Source organism: Carassius auratus, unplaced genomic scaffold, assembly GCF_003368295.1.
Source record: "Carassius auratus strain Wakin unplaced genomic scaffold, ASM336829v1 scaf_tig00011176, whole genome shotgun sequence".
Lineage (NCBI taxonomy): Eukaryota > Metazoa > Chordata > Actinopteri > Cypriniformes > Cyprinidae > Carassius > Carassius auratus.
Window position 1 is genome coordinate 768642 of NW_020524175.1, and position 24086 is coordinate 792727.

A 24086-nucleotide genomic window follows, 5' to 3' on the forward strand; every position below is an offset into this window, starting at 1 on the left:
TTACCTGTTCAAAATAATCCATTAAATCAAATAGAGTTTTGACGAGCGTGCACAGATATTTTCAGTTTCGTTTGTTTGCACATTGTTTCAAGGACACGCCCACAATAAGGGAACTAATGAATATTCATGTAACTCCACCCACGGGAACAGTTTTTCACGGGAACCGAATATTACACAACACCGGTCTGACACCGGTGTTCTGAAATATTCGGTTTCTGAGATATTCGGTGACGCTGGGCGGAGCATACGTGAATATTCATGAGTTTCCTGTTTCGCGTTAAAGCGACTCTAAAAATATTAGGTCGTTTTCACCGGATAACAAAAACTGTTCAACAAGGTAGTTTAATTATGTTTCAGCTTCGAATGAAGATAAGCAAACGTAGAATATATTTGTTCGTTTGTGCACTAAATGTTATTCATTGTTTGCGGTTTTACATGTTTACTTAACGATTACAGCCACTGAGGCAGCCCATCGTTGGAATACGCTTCAAGAAAATGGGCCAGCAGCTGTTAAATATTTTCTCATATTCCTCTGTTTTGCTATTAAAAGCATGTCATTTGATAAGTATGTAGTTTGAATTTGTGTATCATATGGTGGCACAAACTTGCTCACTGTTTTGTAAAACTGTAAGGTGAGAAATAAAGAACGATATAAAGTCTCTTATGAAGTAACAACTATTTAACTTTTTTTTTCTCCTTAAAATATGCTGTTTGTAATTAATATATCTGTTACAAATCAGCAGAGTTTGATACTTGCACTTCTGCCTGTTATTTTTTTCCTAGTTGCAGAAGCTCTTCTAATGGGGGAGACTGTTTTCTCAAGTTATATGAGGCCACTATTGCACACATACATGAAGACATGGGTGAACATTCTCAGAATTAACTTGTTACACCTCCCTTAATGTAAGATGATACAATCTGAGGGGTCCAACAGAATTTGACTCGTACTAATAATAAAACCACTTCACCAAACAAATACGTTTCTCTTTTTGGTTTTATTCCCAAGTGCACGATAGATAATCAACATAAATAACTGAGCATTTTTATGAGCATTTAAGGAAAGTCAATAATAAATGAAACTTATGTTAGTTCAATGTTAGATGAATCAGATGATGATGATGATGATGATGCTGATGAGATGATTAAGATCCAAACGGTCATTTGAGGACGATGCAATGTTATAATCCAGTGAGAACAGTGAGAATGGAATGGAGATAAGCAGCACTGTAGATCTGTAGCAACAAACCAAGGTTGCTTATAGAAGATCGTGTGGTAAATAGTGCTCAGAAGGACTTTTTTTTTGGACCTTATTGGACTCTTTGGACATTTGATACCTTTATTGTTTAAAGGTATCAAATGTCCAAAGAGTCAAATAAGGTCCAAAAAAAAAAGTCCTTCTATAAAAGAAAACAAATAGTGCACATCAGCCTTTGGAATTTCAAATAAACCATATATCACATTTGGAAGTCAGCAATCACACATTTGAAAGTCAGCATATACTCACGTTTGAGCGTAAACTTAAACAGTTCTCAAACAGGACTTGTGAGAAAGAAGGTAGCCAGCCATGAGCTCAACCATGAGGTTTCCCTCTACCAAAGAATCTGACTTGCTCGTCTATGATCGGGGCTTATATCCGGTAATCAATTACCTCTAGTGCCCTCATGCGGCTGCTAGTGGTAACATGTTGTCCCAGATGCATCATTTAAAACAATAAAAACAATATACAAAACCAAGTAACGTTCTACACCGTTACATACCCCTCCCCGTGACCTTAAAATTTCCCATGGAAATTTTTTTAATTCTGAGTATGGTAAGTATCTATCGGAGTCGGATCAGACAACATAGCCACCTTGTAATTAACAGGTCCTAGCTTTTTTCCACTCTGGCTGGGCCCTTCCATTTAGGAGAAATTTTTGCCATAAAGGCATCATCTGCTCGAGAGAGGGGATGAATTTTTACCCAAACTAAATCTCCCTCATCAAAGTTCTGAGTCCTTCTTCTCAAGTCATAATACCTTCTTTGTTTAGTTTGAGCCTTCTCAACATTCTCCCTTACTGACTCATACAAACTTTTTTGGCGTTCAAGGGTACTATATGACGGTTGATCAGGGTCTGGAGGAACCTGTAAGGCTCTCTGCAGAGGATCTTTCAGTTGTCGCCTAAAGCTACCTCTGCAGGGGAATAATCTGTGCTTTCGTGCCATGCAGTATTTAGAGCGAATCTGAACTCATAAATCCACTGATCCCAGGTACGGTGGTTTTGTTCAACATATGTGGCAATCATCATTTTTAGGTTCCGGTTGACTCTTTCCGTGAGATTGGACTGAGGATGATATGCCGTGGTGAGTTTTTGTGTTACGTGCCATTGCTTACATACTTGGTCAAGAATGTTGGAAGTGAATTGCGTACCTCTGTCAGGCACAATAAAAGCTGGTGTTCACCATCTCGTGAAAATTTCCTCTCTTAATATTCGCACAATGGTAGCATATTTGGCAGCTCTCATGGGAAATACTTCTACCCATTTTGAGAAGTAGTCCACTATAACCAGCAGATATTCATTCTGTCGGGTGCTTCGGGGAAATGGTCCCATGATGTACATTCCCAGCATATAACCGGGCTCGGCTAGGGGTACACTTTGTAGGGCTCCAGCTGGTTTTAAGTTGGTCAGCTTATGTTGCTGACATTTCTGACAATTCCGGCAGTGCTGCCATACATCTGTGCGAATTGAAGGCCAATAGGCGAACTCTAAAAGTCTCATCAGTGTCTTAAATTTGCCCAAGTGTCCACTCAGAGGATTGTCATGTGCATAAGTTAAAATTGCTTCCTTCAACTTTTCCGGGATGACAACTTGGAATCTCTGGCCTTCTTTGGAGTCTGGTACACTCCTAAATAAAACTGCGTTCTTGAAAACATAGTGCGTTCTCTTCAAATCAGTGGATTTCTGGTTCTCTGCTTTAACCATCAACTCTTGGCACTCTGGGTCTAGTTTTTGTTCTGTTGCAATTTGTGACAAATCTACTGGTAGATCACACGTGACGGGATTAAAACCGCACTTAGCTGGTGTATGTAACACCACCGCTGGTGACTCCACTGCATACCTCCTGGACAATACGTCAGGCATTACATTACATTGACCTCTTCTGTACCTTACAGTAAAATGATACCCCTGCAGCCTTATAGTCCATCTTTCCAGTCTAGATGTTGGTTTTGGATGCTGGAATAGCCAGACTAGGGAAGCATGATCTGTGATCACTTCGAAAGCTCTACCCTCCAGGGAATGGTGCCACTTCTCTACAGCCCATACTACTGCAAGACACTCTTTTTCCGATGTTGAATACGTTTTCTCAGCACCTCTGAGCAATCGTGACGCGTAGGCAATTACTTTCTCCTGGCCATCCACCTCCTTCGTTAACACGGCTCCTAGACCCACATCGCTTGCGTCAGTCTGTACTTTAAAAGAAGATTCAAAGTTAGGTGTGTTTAAAACCGGTGCCTTAGTAAGTTCATCTTTAATCAGCTCAAATGAACGTTGGCACTCTTCAGTCCAATTCCACTTTGTTTCTTTCTTCTTCAGTGCATGCAAGGGTGCTGTTTTACTAGAAAAATCAGGGATAAAACGACGGTACCAAGCTGCAAGACCCAGAAATCGCTGAACCTCCTTTAAGTTCTTAGGTGTAGGAAATGTCTTGATCGCATCCACTTTGTCTGCATTCATCTTAACTCCGTCTGCAGTGATGGTGTGTCCCAGGTAGTCCAGTGAAGGACAAATGAACTTACATTTTGTGAGGTTAAGAGTGAGACCGGCGGTGTGAAAACTCTGCATCACTTGCTTGAGATGCTGCATGTGAGACTGGATGTCTGGAGAGTATATAAGGATGTCGTCGATATAGACCATGCAACATATGTTCTTATGCTCCCTTAAGACTTGTTCCATAAGTCGTTGGAATGACGCAGTGGCATTTTTCAGGCCAAAAGGAAGACATAGAAATTCATATAGACCGGAAGCTGTGACGAAAGCAGTCTTTTGTACACTTGCAGGATCCATTTCGACTTGCCAGTAACCACTTTTTAAATCTAACGTGGTAAACACTTTGGCTCCTTGGAGAGAATCCAGAATGTCTGTGATTTGAGGCATGGGGTATGCGTCAAGGTGTGTTTTAGCATTCAGACCTCGGTAATCAATGCATAACCTAGATCCCTTATCTTTTTTATCTACGACTACCACCGGGGAGGCCCATGGAGACGTAGAAGGTTTGATGATTTTTAATTGAAGTAACTCCTTAATTTGCTCTTCAATAAAATCATTCTTTACTTTCGAGACTCTGTATGGTCTCTTTCTTATAGGAAGTTCGTCAATAGTTTTAATCTCATGCTTGATCAGGCTTGTAAGTCCTAGATTTGTGGTGCATACCGAAGGCCAATCATACAGGAGAGCTTTCAATTGACTCTTTACCTTGAATGCAGCATGAGAGTTTTCCACGACTTGGTCGATTAACTTCAACTTCTCATTGCACATCAACTCAACTTCTCCTTGGGCAGCATAAAAACGTACAGCAGGGTGCTTGATCGTCTTATTAAAACTCATGGGATGACTAGAGTTAGTATCAGGCAGAGATATACGTGAAGTATTAAAATCGATGGTGACCTTGGCTTCTTTAAGGAAATTCAAACCTAAGATGATAGGTACTGCCAAATCCTCATCCTTCATCACATAGAATGTGACCTCATGTTTCGATCCGTACACCTCACATTCCCAGAGTATTTTACCTTGGGTTTTTTGACTCTGGCCATTAGCAAGCATGAATGTCTGATCACTTCTAGTCAAAAGCTCATCCTTTCTCTTTAGTCTCTGCCATACTTTCTGCTGCATCAAAGAAAAAGTGCTTCCCGTATCAATGACAGCATTGAAGAATGAGTGATTTAAAATCAAGGGTGCTTGCAGTACATTATCACACTGAGAGCCAACAGCAGGATCAATCAGCATCAAGCGATTAGACTGACTTTTGTCACCAGTAGAGCTCTTCTTCTGTTCTTCACTTTTCTCTTGATTCCACCTTCTCTTATTCTCAGTCCAGTCCCTCTCTATTTGGGTACCGAGACGAACCAGCTCATCAATGGTTTTCACCGTTCCTCTCAACAGTGACGCCAACCGCGGATTGCAGCTTCTTAATGTTGCCTGCACTAATTCGGCTTCAAGCAACAAAGGGTTAATTTTTAGTGCCATCGCTCTATAGTTGAAAGCAAAGTCTCTCACCGATTCATTGACCCTCTGTCAGTAATTTGCCAATTTCTGTGCAGCAACTTCCTTGTGGTCTTCATTCAAAAATGAGAACAGGAATTTTTCTTTGAATTAATTCCAATCTCGAATATACTGTTTCTCCGCTCTCCACCAGCTCTTAGTGGTTCCCTTAAGACTAACGGATAATGCTGCCAACACCTCTTCGTGGGACATGGGTCTCAATTCATTATATTCTTCAAAGCGATCTGTAAATTCAAAGGGGTCTTCTGAAATCAAATTACTAAAGGTAGGTAAATCCATTTTAACAGAAGGCGGATGAGATGCTGAAGAATGATGCGTTACTTGCCTCGTCGCGTCTTGTGTTATTGAGGTAATCTTAGAAGGTGCATGGGATTTTCTGTGAGATGCATCTGTGCTGAAATAAACAGGAGTTGATGTGACCGGTTGGATATCCTTGAACTGCTTCTCCAGCTGTTTATCACGTCGTTTCAAACAATCCACCATGCTCTTTGCTAGATCATCAATTTTGGCATAGCACTGTTGGTGAACTCGATCGATCTCTCTTTGAAGATGATAATTCATTCTGTCTTCATAAGCTTTTAGTTTTAGGGGTGCTCCGATCACGATCGGCCGATCGTTAATGCGCATCTCGTCAGTAAAGCCGGTTTTCTAATCAGCGGTTAATTCCATCAGGTGCGTGATTTCACATAGAGCAGCTGTTACTACACAGAGCCGTTGTTAACTGAGAAGATGGGCCAATAAACGCTGAAAATTAAGGTGATTTGCGCATCTTCTCTATTAACAACGGCTCTGTGTAGTAACAGCTGCTCTATGTGAAATCACGCACCTGATGGAATTAACCGCTGATTAGAGAACCGGCTTTACTGACGAGATGCGCATTAACGATCGGCCGATCGTGATCGGAGCACCCCTATAAATAAGTGTAATTAAAGTATTTGTTCGTTCATATTTCTTAAGGGCTAGATTTTCGCTGGAGGAAACACCTGTTGTGTGACAAGCGAAAACTTTACAGCTAGATGAGAAACCGACTGCTGCCTCGTGGCATTTTGTAAACTGTATTTATGACAAAGAACTGCACAGATACTGATATTCTAACAATCTATCGATAAACACATACCTTGTGTCCTCTGTCTCTGTTTGAGTCCGCACGCTGTCTGCGGTTTGAAGAGCGCGCTGAAGACGGAGAAGAGACCGGTGTAGCAGTCGATTCGGTTCCCTTCTGGAATTCCTGTTTCCCTCGGGTTGCCAGATCAGTGTAATAAACCCAGCCAAATAGTTATTCAAACATGTCCCCAAAGTAGCCTAAATTCCGTGGATTCGGCAACACTGCGCATGCAAATACACTAAACACACCTGGATGTAAGGAAAGCAAAAAGGGACAAATCTCTTTCTACATTGCAGCATAGTAAAACGATCCTCCCACTCCCGTTTATGTTCTATTGTTTTTTATTCATCTTGCAATTGTTCCTTTATTTTTGTCTTATGTCCAAGTTTTTGCAGTTTAATTTTTCCATTGCAAATTAGTGTAATCTGTCCGTGCTGATGTCCAAACTCAGGGTATTATATTACTGTTTCCATATAGAGCAACAATACATTTGAACTAATATTCTATTTGATTAATCTGTTTACCTTCGTACTGATAACAGTGGAATATAGTTCTTCACATGTCAAACCTATATGAGGAAATTCTAAATTACAAAACTCAAGGTTTTTTAAAAAAAAAGAGCAGAAATATTTCATTTTCAGATGTTCCTCCAGTTTCCAAGTTGATGGTAAGCAAAGTATTTTAAGTGATAACTTCTCTACACTGACACGTTTTCTCATAGTAAAGTGTGATACACCAAAACAAAAAGTCAGTGCTTGTCAAGACACTATACTTAACTGACTTAAAGCAACTAGAACATTGACAATTACCTGTTTTCTAATTTCAGTTTAAATGGGTGTATTCCTTCAATTGGGCCTTTAGAACCTCATTGCAGGTTATTTGTTTAGATTTTAACAATACAGCTATATCAATAGATGGCCAGCTTGACCACATCTCCTCAAAAAACAATGTAAAGCTTAGAAGAAAAGTGGGTGCAATCCCAAAGATGCACAAAGTCACTTTTACGGACTTTTAAATGAAATTTTCCCTCCTGGTGGAATGACCTTCTAAACTCAATCCGGGTTGCTGAGTCCTTGCAGAGTGGATTGATTAAGAGCTGGAAATAGCAGATGATGGGCACAGAACAGTAACAAAACTCTTACACATTTACAGGTGTAGCAGTGTGCACACTCTACTATAATTTAGTTTTAAATACTTATAAAAATATATATACATATACATACATACATATATATATATATATATATATATATACACACACACACACACACACACACACACACATATATATATATATATATATATATATATATATATATATATATATATATATATATATATATATATACACACACACACATATATATATATATATATATATATATATATATTTTTTTTTTTTTTTTTTTTTACAATTATAAGATTAATAAATATTTGATCTTAAAAAGTGAATTCTGCTTCTTTTTTTATATTAGCTGTATATTAATTATATTGCTGTACAGATATAAAGGTATAAAGAAGGTTTTTGCTCAGGTTGCCGAAATGTCTGACCAATAGACAAAAGTTTTGCTCAGCAAGAAAAAAAAAATAGAAGGAACATTGCTTACATGTATGGAAAATAAGTGATTTGACAAAGGCCAGTATTCAATATTATTAAACAATGAAAATGATTAATTAATTAATTAATATGTTTAATTTAAATCATTAACTATGCAGTCACTTGTATGTCAGTGATCATATGTTCATATGGTTTTAGATCACACTTGAGTTTTATAGATCAAATAATGCCTTACAAACTTGTACTCACCTCACCAGCTGAGTTAAAAGAACCTCAAAGAACCTCAGATACTTTGATCTCCTAAGAAACAGACAATACAAACATACAAAGGCACCCCACAGAGTGAAGGTGCAGGAAAGGACACTTCAACTGTTCAGTGTTAGGTTTTAAAATGATTTTTATTAGAATTTCTTGGTGACAGCACTATAAAAAAATACTTTCTCTAGTAACATAAAATGAAAGATTCAATCAAGTATAAACGCATTAAAGTTTAAAGTTACTCACTTTGTGTGTACGGTTGCTGGACAACAAGAGGCCAGCCAATTTTAATTTTAGAATTAGTAAAAAGCAAGCTTGCCATTTCAGCTGGATTCTACTCGCCTGGAATGGGGAGAACATTGATAAATGGTTAAAAAGGCTACTAAGTATTTTCCTTTTCAACATTGCTGTGAGACATAAACTGATTATGTTAACAGCGAGGATGAATTTAGTGGGAAAAGACACAAGGACCAACAATGTAAATGAGTACATTTATTGACCATTACACAAAAAAGCCTATGCTATTCTGACTAAATATGAAGCAGTTGTGTACTGCATTACTTTATTTCACAGGTTTGGGGCAACAAAGGTCATTCTTTCTGACCAAGGCACAGAGTCCGTTAACCAGGTTTATAGTTTATTGAATAAAGGGGGAAAAAATCACAATGAATTAAAATTTTCATGTGTGCATAGCGTTCTGATTTATACACAACATTTATGGTTCAATGTATACTCATTCTAATGTATGTTTTGCACACACCACACACAAATATTTTTTTTAAGCTTTAAGTGCATACATAAATACAACAACATTAAGGCATATAATAAAAAAGTAAAAATAATCACATCACATTGTAATCGGTAATAAATCTGATTGAAAAAAAAAAAAGGAAATACATTTCAAGTTGAAAATCCTCTCCTCATAAAACTATTTGCAAGTTTAGGATTTAGGACGGTATTTTGAACCATTTGACTTGCCATTTGACTTGCCATTTACCATTTAACTACGCAAGAATTATATTATGTTTGCGTAAAGGGGAACAGACATTCCGAGGGGAATAGAATGGACTGCTAAACCGGTCTGATGTTGGTTTCATTTGAAATTTAAGGGGACTGAATCTTAGGCGATCAGATACCGGTTCCATACCCAAACCTACTTTTAAGAAATATATATATTTTTTATAAACGAACCCAAAACTGGCCATGTCCTGGCTGGGGTGTGATGTGATTTGTGTTGTGCAGGTCCGATGGATCGCATACAAACCAATATGGTGTCGGAATGGTATATGTTTATACTTCTCATCCAACCACAATCAAATTCACTCCATCCGGATGTAGAAAGTAGAGTAGAAAGCACATATACTTGCGTGAAAATGTAAGGAGTAGAAGTAAAATATCGGCTGAAAAATAATTACTCAAGTAAAGTATAGATACCTACGGAAGTTCTAAGCGGCCATGCATTATAATTTTTTTCCTTTTTGTTTTCTCGTTATAACGACTTAATTTTCTCGTTATCTCGACATAACGAAAGTCGTTTTCTCGTTATAACGACTTATTTTTTTCGTTATCTCGACATAACGAAGTTCGTTTTCTCATTATAACGACTTATTTTTCTCGTTATCTCGACATAACGAAAGTTTGTTTTCTCGTTATGTAATTATCAATGAAGATTCGGGAGGAGCGCGTCAGATACTTAGCCTAATCATCACAGGTGGACCAAAATCAACTAATCAATCCCACAGTATAAATATCGCTGACTTACCTCTATCCATTGACGGTTAATCAGCATGCTAGTTCGCTTCGTCAGTCACCTTATCACAGACCCAATTTTCATGCAAACGAAGAGCGCTACACCGGGGATTTATAAGACCTGCTGCTTTTGCCGGACCCGCGATCATTCCTACCCAGCCAAACACGGCCGTTGAGCAGCATTAAGCGTCATCGCGACAGCTGCTATCCTCGCCAAGCCACACATCGTGGCCAATAGACCGTGCAAACTCCGAGCTCGCTTTGCTCGATACAACGATCGTGCCGCCCGAGACCGAGCTCTCGTCGAGCGCTGGATTGCAGCAGAAAGAATCCAACCAGCCTGGGCTTAACGGTTTTCCCCAGCGCTCAGTCTTTCACCACGGCGTTCCGGCCGAGTGGCAGTTTGAGGCCGCTTCCTCTAGCGGCGCAGACCAATACATTTCCAGGCGAAGACGCTAAAAACAGGTTCTTCTTTTTCTTCATCGGATTTTTACGGCAGTTGGCATCCAAGCGTTGCATTTAAAAGCAGTTTCGCTGCTAAAGTTTTGTTAAACGACGGCACGACGTAGTTCTGTCTTCTTCTACTAGTGTTTATGGCGGTTTTGGCAAACCAGCGTAAAGGTGCATTACCGCCACCCGCTGATCCGGGGTGTGGATCTCGCATAGATTCAGACTACAGATTCAACGTTCTGTCTGTCTTTAATGAATTTGTTGTATAGCTTTTGGTGTTTGTTCTTACAAATAAAATACATTATTATTATTATTATTATTATTATTGTTACATTCACCTTACCGCGCACGTTTAAACCTCACCGAAATGATACAGACATAATTTTAAAAAAAAAATAAAAAAAACCCTGTAAGTCTCTGGATAAAAGCGTCTGCTAAATGATTAAAATGCTTTAAATTTTAATTTCCATGCAAGTCTTCTGGTAGGACCAAATCATTTAGGGACCTATTTCACCATTCACTGGCGTGATCACTCAAAATGAATCTAAAACGCATCTGCCCTCGCGTTTCGATGCAGGATAGCAAGTGTGAGTAAAATTACTGTCGCCTTTTAAGGACCGTAATACGGAAAAACCGGAAAGTAAACATTAGAAACCACTTGGAAGCGAATAGCATATAACTGCTGTTAACCCATTTGTTGCAAGCATCGCCAACGGCCCCAGTCTACTATCGTTCCATTTTCACAGCACGTTAAACATCACTCTCTTACTTGATCTGGATAAACCGTGCATCAATTGAAGTCTAAAGACTTTGGCTTTTACGTTTGACCAATATTTCGATAAAACATCATTCCAGTGATAATTGTCCATCATGTCAGGAAAACTATTCCTATTCCTGAACGGTAAACGTCAAAGTGTTAGCTCTTGGACAAATGTTGATCATGGATCTAGTCAGAAAGAATCATGAACAGAAACATCTTTATTTTGGGTATGTAATTTCTGCCTCCATGCCAAAAATGGGGGGTGTCTGGTAAGGGGTTAACGTTACTGCTACAATCATGTCTTTCGGTACAAACGTCCTACAAGACCAAACATGCTCAATCGTTTCCAAAAGCCTCTGTTTCCACAGTCCATAATACAACGTGAAAACAGCGTTCCAAACGCATCCGCTTGGGAGACCGTCTAAAGAACCCAGATGCCAAATGAGAGAAAATATGCTTTTCCAACAGGAACATAATAGGGTGGACAAGGCTTGAGGAATTTTCAAATCAGGCAACAAATTGCTAAGCTGGTAACACAGTAGGCTACCCATTCATTTTTAGCTTGTCCCATCAAATGTTACTAACCCTTTTTTACTCTTCCCACAGCCAACATCTACAGCAGCCGAAGCAAGTAGCCTTTCATGTACCTCCTCACTGCCACAGCATGTCTGCCCCTGCAGGAGCTTTTCCCATCCTCCCCACTGCCGCAGCAGCGTCTGCTCCCGCAGGAGCCTTGCCTTTATCTCCTCACTGCCGCGCAGTGTCTGCTCCCGCAGGAGCCTTTCCTGTTCTCCCCACTGCCGCAGCAGCGTCTGCTCCCGCAGGAGCCTTCCTATACCTCCTCACTGCCGCAGCAGTGTCTGCTCCCACAGGAGCCTTTCCTGTTCTCCCCACTGCCGCAGCAGCGTCTGCTCCCGCAGGAGCCTTCCTATACCTCCTCACTGCCGCAGCAGTGTCTGCTCCCGCAGGAGCCTTTCCCGTTCTCCCCACTGCCGCAGCAGCGTCTGCTCCCGCAGGAGCCTTCCTATACCTCCTCATTGTCGCGCAGTGTCTGCTCCCGCAGGAGCCTTTCCCGTTCTCCTCACTGCCGCGCAGTGTCTGCTCCCGCAGGAGCCTTCCTATACCTCCTCACTGCCGCGCAGTGTCTGCTCCCGCAGGAGCCTTTCCCATTCTCCCCACTGCAGCAGCAGTGTCTGCTCCCACAGGAGCCTTTCCCGTTCTCCTCACTGTCGCAGCAGTGTCTGCGCCAGCAGGAGCCTTTCCTGTACCTCCTCAATGCCGCAGCAGTGTCTGCTCCTGCAGGAGCTTTTCCTGTACCTCCTCACTGCCGCAGCAGTGTCTGCTCCCGCAGGAGCCTTTCCTGTACCTCCTCACTGCCACGCAGTGTCTGCTCCCGCAGGAGCCTTTCCTATACCTAAATATATTATATAATAATAATAAAAAATAAAAAAACACCTCCACCTAAAGGCATGCCATGCATCCGAGGTTGCGGTGATAGCATCATGTATCGACAATAGCCAAGATGATATTAGGCCCATTCTCCAAACAACGTTTTTTATAATAATCATTAAGCGGCCTACCATAATTTGGCTATCAAACTGCTCCGTTATCCCATCCCAGCACTGCATTTCCCGCTCGCCCGTGCTCTCAAAGGATGACGTGAGCCCGTAGGTTAAAAAAAAAAAAAAAAAATTCACAGGACAAGCGAGATGACAGTAGTGCCGATTACATGAACTAGCAGTATTTAAATATAGTATTTATACTTAATACCAGTGTATCAGTACGTCCGAAAGTATATTTTTCGATAATTGGTGATTCCATAGGCTCTTTTCGTGCACCCATGGTCAAAATGGCAAATAGTAAGCTCAGACAGTATAAGAATCTTTCTCTTACTCCACCCATGCACGATTACATCGTCGATATGTACCATCGATCTCACGCGCTGACAATGACCACATCGCCGACACATGGCACCTATTTGGGGTACACTGGCACAGGAAATCCAATTTATTTTTGAATGCTTAATTTCGGATACTGTGACTACACCAAGATTTTTCAGACTCATTATCGGAAGCAGCTCATTGGATTTGCTAAACAATTATTCAAGTAAGCCTCACAGCGTCTACCCTCGTAGACAAACAAATCATCCTTCATATCGAACTCCCTGCCAGGCGCTGCAAGAGGGCTCCCGGTTGAACCAACCTTTGCCTTCTCCATTCAACTATCAGCAAGCTTACTCGTATGACATCGCAAGTATTAAAATCCTGCCAGATGCTTTCCCACTTAATCAATCTTGGACCTATCGAACACCAATGAGTACATTGCAGCCCAAACAAATTTTCCCTCCGATGGCAAGATGTACCCATCCAATACCGCAAGTTACGCTTTCGCCGAACACTAACGGGCTCTTCGCAGATAAAACAATCTCAATTTTCCCTCCGATGGCTGGAGAGACTACCCATCTGGTGTCGCAAATTTTAATAAATATAATAAATAAAAATAAATATAAATAAATAAATAAATAATAAAAAAGACACTGGATGCTGGCCATAGCCTCCCGGCCAGATAACCTTACCTTTTTCAATCCTATGGCCGGCAAGGCTTCTCTCTTCGATGCCAAGAGCTTGAGCTCCCATCGGATGCTGACGAGAGCCTCCCGGCCAGACAACCTCACCTTTTCCATTCTGCGGCCAGCAAGGCTTACCTGTTCGTTGCCAGGAGCTCACACTCCCTTCGGACGTAGGTGAAAGCCCCCGGCTACCTGCTTTGCCATTCTGTCTTACGTACGGAGAGGTTTACCCATCCAATGCACGGAGTCAGGGCTCCCATTGAATGTAGGTGAGAGCTTCCCGGCTAGACAACCTTACCTTTTCCGTCCTTTGGCCAGCGAGGCTTAACCGTTCTATCCGGGAGCTAAGCTCCTGTCGGACGAAGGTAAGAGCCTCCCGGCCGGACAACCTTTCCCATCCTTCAGCCAGAGAGGTTTACCCATTCGATTCCTGGAGCTAAGCTCCTATCGGATGTTGGTCCGAGCCTCCCGGCTAGACAACCTGACCTTTTCCACCCTTGGCCAGCGAGGCTTACCCGTCCGATGCGAGTGCTCCCATCTGACGCTGGCGACAGCCTCCTGGCAAGCCAACCACGACCTTACCACGTGGTTTAGGTTACAAACCTACAAGCAAGCTGTTCAAATGCTGCAAGTACCAAACACACAAATTAACCCTCCTTCCATCCTATGGTCGCCAAGGCTAACCCATCTCTTGCCGGGAGTAGCAAACTCCCTTAAAACACTGACGACAGCCTAACGACCACACAAACTTACCTTTTCCATCCTACGGCCTGCAAGGCTCACCCAGTTTTGTCCCCGCCGGACGCGTGGGCAAGAGCCTCCTGGCCACCTATCGTTACCTTTTCTGTCCGCCATCCGGAGAGGCTTACCCGTTCGATGCGTGTGCTCCCTTCGGACGCCGGCGAGAGCCTCCCGGTTAGACAACCTTACCTTTTCCTTTTCTTTGGTCAGCGAGGCTTACCCGTTCGATGCGTGTGCTCCCTTCGGATGCTGGCGAGAGCCTCCTGGACAGACTTGCTTTACGTTTCCACTCTACGGTCGGCGAGGCTTACCCGTTCGATGCATGTGCTCCCTTCGGACGTCGGTAACAGTCTCTCGGCCACGCAACTTACCTTTCCATTTGACGGTAGGCGAGGCTTAACCGTCCGACGCTACGAGTCTCATCCTCTCGCCAAATCCTGAAAAAAAAAAAAAAAAAAAGCTACCCTCAGCTACTCTCACATCTTTTAACCCCGTCTGGCGAGGCTTACCCGTTCGATGTTCTGAGTTAGAGGCCCCATCGGATGCTGCGAGAGTCCTCGCAAGTCGGGTTTTCCTTTCCAACCCTCCCTGTCCGCTGAGGCTTAACCGTCTGTCGCGTGTGCTCCCTTCAGACGTCTGGCAAGAGTCTCCCGGACGGGCCTATGCTTGCCAGCCGCAAGCGAGTCTCATCCATCCGATGCCGTGAGTCAGGATCTCCCTTCGGATGTTGCCAGAGTCCTCCTTGTCGGCTAGCCCAAAAGCTTTTTATCTGCCAAACCGAGAGGACCCAGATGTCCGTCATCCTGAGTCTCAATCTCCTGTCGGAGGCTTCATGGGCCCTCTTGGTCAGCGTTAGGCCCTTCACCCACTGAATAGCAGGGGCTATCAGCCAGTAGGGCCCGTACGCCGACACTGTGACCTATTCCGGTCGAGGCAACTCGGGTCCTCCCGGTCGGGCACCACAACCACGCTGCTCCTCCTCATCGGCCGGTAGGGCTCACCGTTCCAATGCCAAAAAGCTCCAGTTGAGCATCGGCCCGAGCCCTACCGACCGGGCGCCAACAACCACGTAGTTCACTAGCTGCAGCCGGTAGGGCCTACTCTCCCAACGCCCAAGTCGCTCCCTCCGGAGTACGTAGGCCCTTCCAGCCTGCCAACGAGATGACTTCTCAGAAACCAAATCAGCCCCCGACGGTTCTCTGCTTTTTTGGGGGGGCATTCTTTAAACTGGTGGCTGTCCTCTTGTACATTTGCCTTTTTGGGGGGTACTCTAGGTTCGGGCAATTCCCGAGCTCGGAGCCCTTCCCCGGACAGTACGCCAAATACGCATACCATACCTCAGCTAATTATATGTAAGCGTGAACTAGTGAAATGTAATTATCAATGAAGATTCGGGAGGAACGCGTCAGATAGTTAGCCTAATCATCACAGGTGGACCACAATCAAGTAATCAATCCCACAGTATAAATATCGCTGACTTACCTCTATCCATTGACGGTTTATCAGCATCCCTCCTCCACCCCATCTCCTCACTTCAAGTTCACTTTACAATATACGGGGAAGGGGGGGTACTTTGGCAATTCCCGAGCTCGGAGCCCTTCCCCGGACAGCATGCCAAATACGCATACCATACCTCAGCTAATTATATGTAAGCGTGAACTAGTGAAATAACGACATGACAGTTTTACTGTTGCTATAGTAACGAACTCAACTTTGACAGGCATCTGATGGACAACCATGCAGGCGCTCTTACTGTAGCCTATATTTCAGCAAATTTAGCTTCGCCTAGGTAATGACGTCTACAATACTGTATATAAATAAAGGCTGATCAATCACTGTTGATTTTTCCAGAGACAGTACAACGAACGTTTTGTTTTTGTAATTAACATGTTTAAATGGCAACACCGCGCCATTAGAGCTGCTTGGATTAAACTCACTTTTCATCTTCCCTTTATTTGAAATAAAATTATATATAATTTGTAATTTGTAGTAGTCATTATATGATGTAGCAGATATCATGTGTTACAAGCTTCTGTTTGAAAAGAGCATCCATGTTTACGTGTAGTGTGTGTGTGTGTGTGTGTGTGTGTGTGTAGAAAAAAACGATTACAACATTATAGAACAAAACTGAATTAAATTAGCCTATGGATTTTACATATACATCACATTTCTCATCAATATGGTTAACAATAAAGATTAGTAATAAGGAAAAGAAGCACATCAGCCTACATCATTAAATCCTGTCCTACTGTAACGTTAGATAAACAGAATACAGAATGCATCTAGCAGGAACTTAATACACAAAATATTCATATTGATTCAAGCATTTAACATTTATGAATTAATTAAATGTCAGTAATGAAGACTGCACAAATTATAGCGATCACGAGGAAGGTCCGCGTACAGTAAAGTGGATAGTGTTATATTCAGGTCTATAGTGCCACCTGCTGGTGCAGTTTTGTAACTTCTTAGAGAAAACTAAGTCGTTATAACGAGAAAACGAACTTCGTTATGTAGAGAAAACGAACTTCGTTATGTCGAGAAAACGAGAATATGAAGTCGTTATAACGAGAAAACGAACTTCGTTATGTCGAGATAACGAGAAAATTTAATCGTTATAACGAGAAAACAAGAAGAAAAAATATTATAATGCATGGCCGCTTAGAACTTCCGTAGATACCCCAAATTTCTACTTAAGTACAGTAATGAAGTATTTGTACTTCGTTACTTGACAGCTCTGCAAATTATGCACATCTTGGAATTGAAAAAATGCTACAGTTTAAGAAGTTCTTCTTAATGATGATACAAGTGGTTTTGCAGAGTCTCATTTCAGCAAATATGTTTCTTTTTTATGTACAGTTAAACATTACCATTACCATGAAATCTAAATTACCATTCAAAACTTTTTTGATCAATCTTTTATTTATTTTTATACATACAACATCACAAAACACAAAGACAACAATAACATACAGAATTTATATATTTTGAATCTTTTTCAAGGAGTTATATTATACATGCTCTGTGAATAACTTTTAAATATATGAAGATGAGCCAAGTTATTAAAGGTTAAACTGAGGTTAGACCACACTTTCTCCCATGTCAGATAATTCCCGATTCCATACCGATTTGACAGAGATTCTAATGAGATCAACAATTCCACCACATACCAAGGAAGCAGATTGTTGACCAGAAGATGGCACAATCTACTCCAGCACAAAATGAGATCTCCTAAACAGGCTCGAGCGTCTGTTGTATAAAATAAAAGTAGCACAGAAAAAGGAATGACAAACAACTTTGAACAAGATAGAACCACATATTTCCGAGAATATACAGTAGGTCTGTCTGTGCGTGGGATTTCCCCCTTTCCGGTCAATGTAACCCTGCCTCTTCTTAATTATTTTCAGTCCCGGTGGAGATAAATTTATCCCCCCCTCAAAGTGATCAGTGCTACTACACTAACTACACTAGTGGCGAGATGGATCACAAAACTTATCACGGATCCGTGGTTTGATTAAAGTAAATTTTATTTTAAAATGCGCTACTTTGGCTGGCTCTGGCCGTGCAGCCTCTCTGTATTCACCACTCTGCAGAAAGCTCAACAGAGAATCTGATTGGTTACACCTCACGAGTTATAGCCTATCAACATTTGCGAGACGGTTGAAGCCGGTCCGCTGGGCAGTGGAGTTGCCAACTTGGCGACTTTGTCGCTAGATTTAGCGACTTTTTTCTAACAAAGCCACTAGCAACATATTTAGCGACTTTTTAGCGAGAAGAAGGAAGATCTGCGTTTGTGTTTGCCATGTCGTTGAAACGCTGTTATTTTCATCTCGGAGTCCAATCATCTTTGTTTGGGCTTTCCAGGGACGCTGTACTTAGAGATTAATGGTTACAATTTTTGTTTAACTCGGTTCCCGAAAATTATAATCCACATGTAAAACTATGTGCAGCACATTTTTGTGAGGACAGCTTGCTGAGGACAACTTCCTCAATCTCAATCAGTTTAATGCCGGATTCCCACAAAAATTATTCTTGAAAGATGGAGCATTTCCCTCTTTGTCTGTAGAAGGCGTTGTTTATGGACCACAACGGGTAAGTGTATTTTATTATTTAAGTTGGTGCGTTTAACAGTTTCTGTAACTTACTACACAAAGGGCAACGCTGTTTAGCTTTGTTAACTAGATGTTAGGGCTGTGCAAAAAAAAACAATGCGATTTTCATGTGCATCTCGTTAGTAAAAATGCTCCTGTGATTATAAGTACATCTCCAGCACATGCTCCTGCCCACTTGCTTCTCAAAACTAGTCCAATCGTGTTACTAGGAGGTCAGCCTGCTCTAAGCTGGTGTCGAATCACAACACAGGAACCGCTGGCCCAATCAAAACTCATTACATATTTCTGAAGGAGGAACTTTATAGAACAAAGAAGTCATCAGCCCGTTTTTGTGACAGTGAAAACAGCGGTATACAGATAGGTGAATTGTGTGAAAAATACTGTGTTTTTTTTACACGCGAAACATGAACACATGTTATATTGCACACTGTAAAGCTTCAAAGCTTCAAAAAAGTGTGAAAAACGGGACCTTTAATGGACCACGTTTCAGTCATTATAATATTCATTCCTTTGTCTGACAACAGAAACATTAAAATATAATAATAAAAACAGATTATTGAGAATTAAATGGCTAAAATAAATTGCAATATGTGAGCATAGGGAGGCAATACAATATGACGCACTTACGTCATAAATATGCTAATTAGCGTGTGACAAAATCTAGTTCAATCAATCACCTTTATTTATATAGTGCTTTAAACAAAATACATTGCGCCAAAGCACTGAACAACATTCATTTGGAAAACAGTGTCTCAATAATGCAAAATGATAGTTAAAGGCAGTTCATCATTGAATTCAGTTATGTCATCTCTGTTCAGTTGAAATAGTGTCTGTTTTTATTTGCAATCAAGTCAATGATATCGCTGTAGATGAAGTGACCCCAACTAAGCAAGCCAGAGGCGACAGCGGCAAGGAAACGAAACTCCATCGGTGACAGAATGGAGAAAAAAACCTTGGGAGAAACCAGGCTCAGTTGGGGGGTCAGTTCTCCTCTGACCAGACGAAAACCAGTAACCAGTCATGAAACCAGTTCATGTTGTCATTATTATTTTTATGAATTAAAATGTTTCTAAACACCCCCCCTCTGTTATTTTCACAAATCGCACCCTGCCTTCATCTATGGCAGTGAGCTAATAAAATCCTCTGCTTTCTGAGAAGAGTCGGACGTCATCTGCTCACCATTGTGCCGTAGTTTAATTATCGCCGGATAAATAAGAAACGCCTGCAGACCCAGTGCTGTCATCCTCCTAAGAACTGGGTTGAGGTTCCTTCTCCTGGCAGATGTGGCTGGACTGAAGTCAAAAAAAAAAACAAAAGTGTGACATAATATTTATATTTCACTGGGTATGCCTGCAGTGCACTCTGTCTTGCCATCTCAGCACACAAAAGCTAAGAATATGCGGCCGCTGTGAGTTACTTTTTCTTCCGTCATAGACATGATGTACCCACCCACTCAATCTCAATATCGCGTCCTTTCAATGCAGGAATCCAGATAAGCTCTGAGGAAGCCGGCTCCATTGGAGCCTTCCGCCCCCTCTGGTTATTTCTCCTGCTCCTATCTTTCATGTTCATCACTTTATCGGTAAGCACTCAAAGCGCTTTACATTTTCATGGGGTATCTCTTCATCCAACACCATTGTGCAGCATCCACCTGGATGATGCAACAGCAGCCATTGTGTGCCAGAACGCCCACCACACACCAGCTTATTGGTGGAGAGGAGACAGAGTGATGAAGTCAATCAGTATGGAGATTGTTAGTGTGCCAGTGGGTGAATTTGTAGCAAAATCGGAATCATAAGGCGACATTAATTTGTAAGGCAGAATCAGTAACTCATGTAATTTGTACACAAGATTTTTATTAACTAAACACTAATGCAAACTAGTCTAACAAACAAACACACAAACATACATACAATCACTCATACAAGTGAAAGGGAAAATTAGATTTGATAGATGATAACATCAGGAAAACTAGAGAATGAAGCAATGAAGAGAGTCAGTCAACCAACTGAGTAAAACCATCAGCGCTTTTTATGACTATGAGTCTATAGCTTATAATAAACCTCTGTTTCGTTTAGTTAAATGTATGATACTTTAATTTGCTTGGCCTGGAATGACTGTCTGAATGCAAATCTTGATGGTTTGGAGGTTCGGTGGTTAAGGATTCATGATCACATTCTTCCGGTTTTGAAGAGAGATGATTTCCAAAGGTGTCCTGACTCAATGGTGATTAGGAATTTCTTCCCAGTGGGAAGTGAATAGGACTAAAGGTAAGACTAAAGGTTAATAATGGCATAACTAAATGTTAACTTTTTCCCACACCCCTCGTACGACTGGGAGGGGTGGAGGTACTGGTCTCCTTATCTCAAAAGAATGTAAATCTGATCTTCAACCATCTCTTACAGGTAACAGTTCATTTGAATCACATGCAATTACTGTAACCCACCCTGTGAAAATACACTTTGTGGTCATTTATCGTCCCCCAGGTCAATTGGGAAACTTCTTGGAGGAGTTGGATGTGTTACTGTCAAACTTTCCTGAGGATGGTACTCCTCCAGTACTGCTTAGTGACTGCTTGGTGACTTCAACATCCACCTTGATAAACCCCAGGCTGCTGACTTCAGCACTCTGCTTGCCTTTTTTGATTTTAAGCAAGCATCTATTACAGTGACTCACAAATCAGGCAACCAACTGGACCTCATCTACACGCGCCGTTGCTCAATGGAAAACACTTAAGTTGCTCCACTGCACACCTCAGACCTTCCTCGTCACTGGTAACCTCGCACTTACTCCTGAAGTGGCACACACTCCACCGCAGATCACCTTTCAACGGAACCTATGCTCACTCTCTCCATCTCACCTATCCTCTATGGTTCCATTCTCACTTCCTTCTCTCTCTCAGTTTTCAGCTCTGGACACGAACAGTGCTACTGACACTCTTTGCTCCACTCTAACCTCTTGCTTGGACAACTTTTGCCCATTGTCATCTAGACCAGCACACACCACCCCATATGCCCCCTGGCTGTCCGATGTTCTCCAAATTCTTTTTCAGTCATACCTTCACTTACTCACATTATCAACACCTCACTTCACTCTGGAAAATTTCTCCCAGCATTTAAACAGACTAAGGTAAGCCCACAACTCAAGAAACCATCTCTAAATCCTGCACTTCTAGAAAACTATAGACCAGTATCCCTTCTTCCATTCATTACAAAGACACATGAGCGAGTTGTGTTCAACCAGCTCTCTATGTTTCTTCTACAGAACCACAACCAATCTGGCTTCAAAAGCGGCCATTCAACTGAGACTGCCCTGCTCTCGGTTACTGAAGCCCTACAACTGGCAAGAGCAGCTTCAAAATCCTCAGTACTCATCTTGCTGGATTTGTCTGCTGCTTTTAAGTCCTACCTCTCAGATAGATCCTTCAGGGTGTCTTGGAGGGGTGACGTTTATAGGTGACAACAACTTGCTCCTGGGGTTCCTTGCAGCCTGTCTGAGTGACATTTCTAGCTGGATGAATTACCATCACTTTCAGCTAAGTCTTACTTAGACAAAACTGCTGGTGGTTTCCAGCTAACCCACCCAATATGTGAAATTGCATAGACATGAACAACAATCAATCACTTAATTAACACTCACATTGAGTTCCTCAATGAGGTTAAAATTATATTAGATAGCTACACCAGTTTAGATCAGAGTCTGGAGGTAAGTTACTTCCATTGCCTGTGTAAAGGGGGTTCCCTTTGTTGTCATTGAAAAGAGGGTTTCCCAAGATTTGCTGATTGGCTGAAAGTTCAGTAGTTGTTGAAGGGACATCTCTGTAATCCCGTGGTTGGACATTTTAGGTGGGCACTTGAGGTCAGATTCAGAGACACAGCGTTACAAATCACATCCTCACTCCAGCTGTCCCAGCAGCATCCTGCTCCCACAGGAACCTTACCTAATTACCACACTGCAGCAGCAGTGCCAGCTCTAAAACTCTTTATTTCTCCACTCCCTCTATCTGTATTTCTCTATCCTCTATCTGTATTTCTCTACTCTATCTCCCAACAGAGTATGTTAACCTGATGAATAGGGCCCGTGTGAAGCCTCATCCATACAAAGTCAAGTACATCAACCACACCTTCTTCTAGGATTTCTCTAAGCTGAGGCTCTGCAAGTCTCTGCGCCCTGGAGTAAGGCCTGGTGAACTAACAGTCCATGATATCAGAGACATCAGGCAGTGCTTTAAGTGGGCCGGTACGCACCGGTACTCAGTACCACCACTTCCAAATAAAGCTCTTGAGCGTACCGCCACCTCTCCGTGCGCCCAGAACGTGCTTTTAGCGTACCGGTACGCTCATTTGGACATCTGTTTTAATAGAGGTTTTAATCTTTTACCTGCACTGCCGATTTTCAGAGCGCCCTTCACAATGCAAGCTTCCTAATTCATCCCACCGAGAGCAGAAACTACATTACCCATTCACCCTTAAGTTATACAAGTGAATAGCGCATGTGTCGCTTTTCCCACTGTTAAGTGTCAAAAAACTCAATGTGGTCGGAGTAGCTGTGTGAAAGTCGTTATGAGTGTACACTAGGTTCGGTTAAAAATCAAATACAGTTATCAACACTTAATATGTTCTCTTGGCTTCAGACTCTGAATACTGAAAGAACAAAATCAGAATCAGATGATTCGCTGACTGACACCTCACCAAGTCTGAATGATATCACTGCAGGTCAGACTCAAACTAATGAAGTAATGCAGCTCTTTCAGGTAGGGTGACCAGACGTCCCGAAAAATTCGGGACAGTCCCGAAATCTAAACTGTTGTCCGGACTCCCGAATCTGGCCCTAATTGTCCCAAAAATTATACTAAAGCAAAATCTTGAGTAATTATTGTCTGATAAACATTAAAAACTGTCTGCGGAGGTTGAGTCGTCCTGCAACCAGCGTACAGGAGTGATTGACAGTTCACGGCACTGTGTAGAAAAAAATACTCCGCTACACAATTATTTAGTTATTTTCGTTTAAGCTTATTAACGTTAGCGTTACAGAAAGGTCTGATTTACGCACTGTTACAACAGTCATTGTTTTTTTTTTTTTTTTTTTTATTAACAATGACATTTGAGTTCATGATTTTAATGTTGTTGTTTTTTTGTGTCAGACTAAAGAGTAATGACAGACGGTTGATCTTTGAATAAAAATGTGTTTAGTTAAGGCCTCCTCTCCCGTGAATAAAATAGGCTACAATAGAGTACCGGCACCTCTTTTGGGCCAATTAAAGCACTGCCATCAGGTAATTACAAATGTAGATTTTATGTCTTACAATATACTGTAGGCATGACATTATGATGTTGCAAATCTTATGATGTATGAAATCTTACAGTGATTATCTTGTTGTGTTATATTTTGTGCTATTAGGTACAACAACAATGGAACGATGGACTTCAAAATCAAACATTCTGATGACTGGCATCCACATCTGAGTCACCAACTCTGAAACTCCACCTCAGACAGCCACACAGTCACCCCACTCTATTCATACCA

General features: G+C 41.7%; 1 protein-coding gene across 1 annotated transcript in view; it reads right to left on the minus strand.

Annotated features, from left to right (window-relative positions):
* Positions 1 to 8242, minus strand: part of LOC113072981 (C3a anaphylatoxin chemotactic receptor-like) — a 198771-nt gene extending 190529 nt beyond the window's left edge. Inside the window, exon 1 of the mRNA XM_026245860.1 lies at positions 8171 to 8242. The gene's annotated coding sequence lies outside the window, so the exon portion shown is untranslated. The remainder of the gene's footprint in view (positions 1 to 8170) is intronic.
* Positions 8243 to 24086: the final 15844 nt, after the last annotated feature.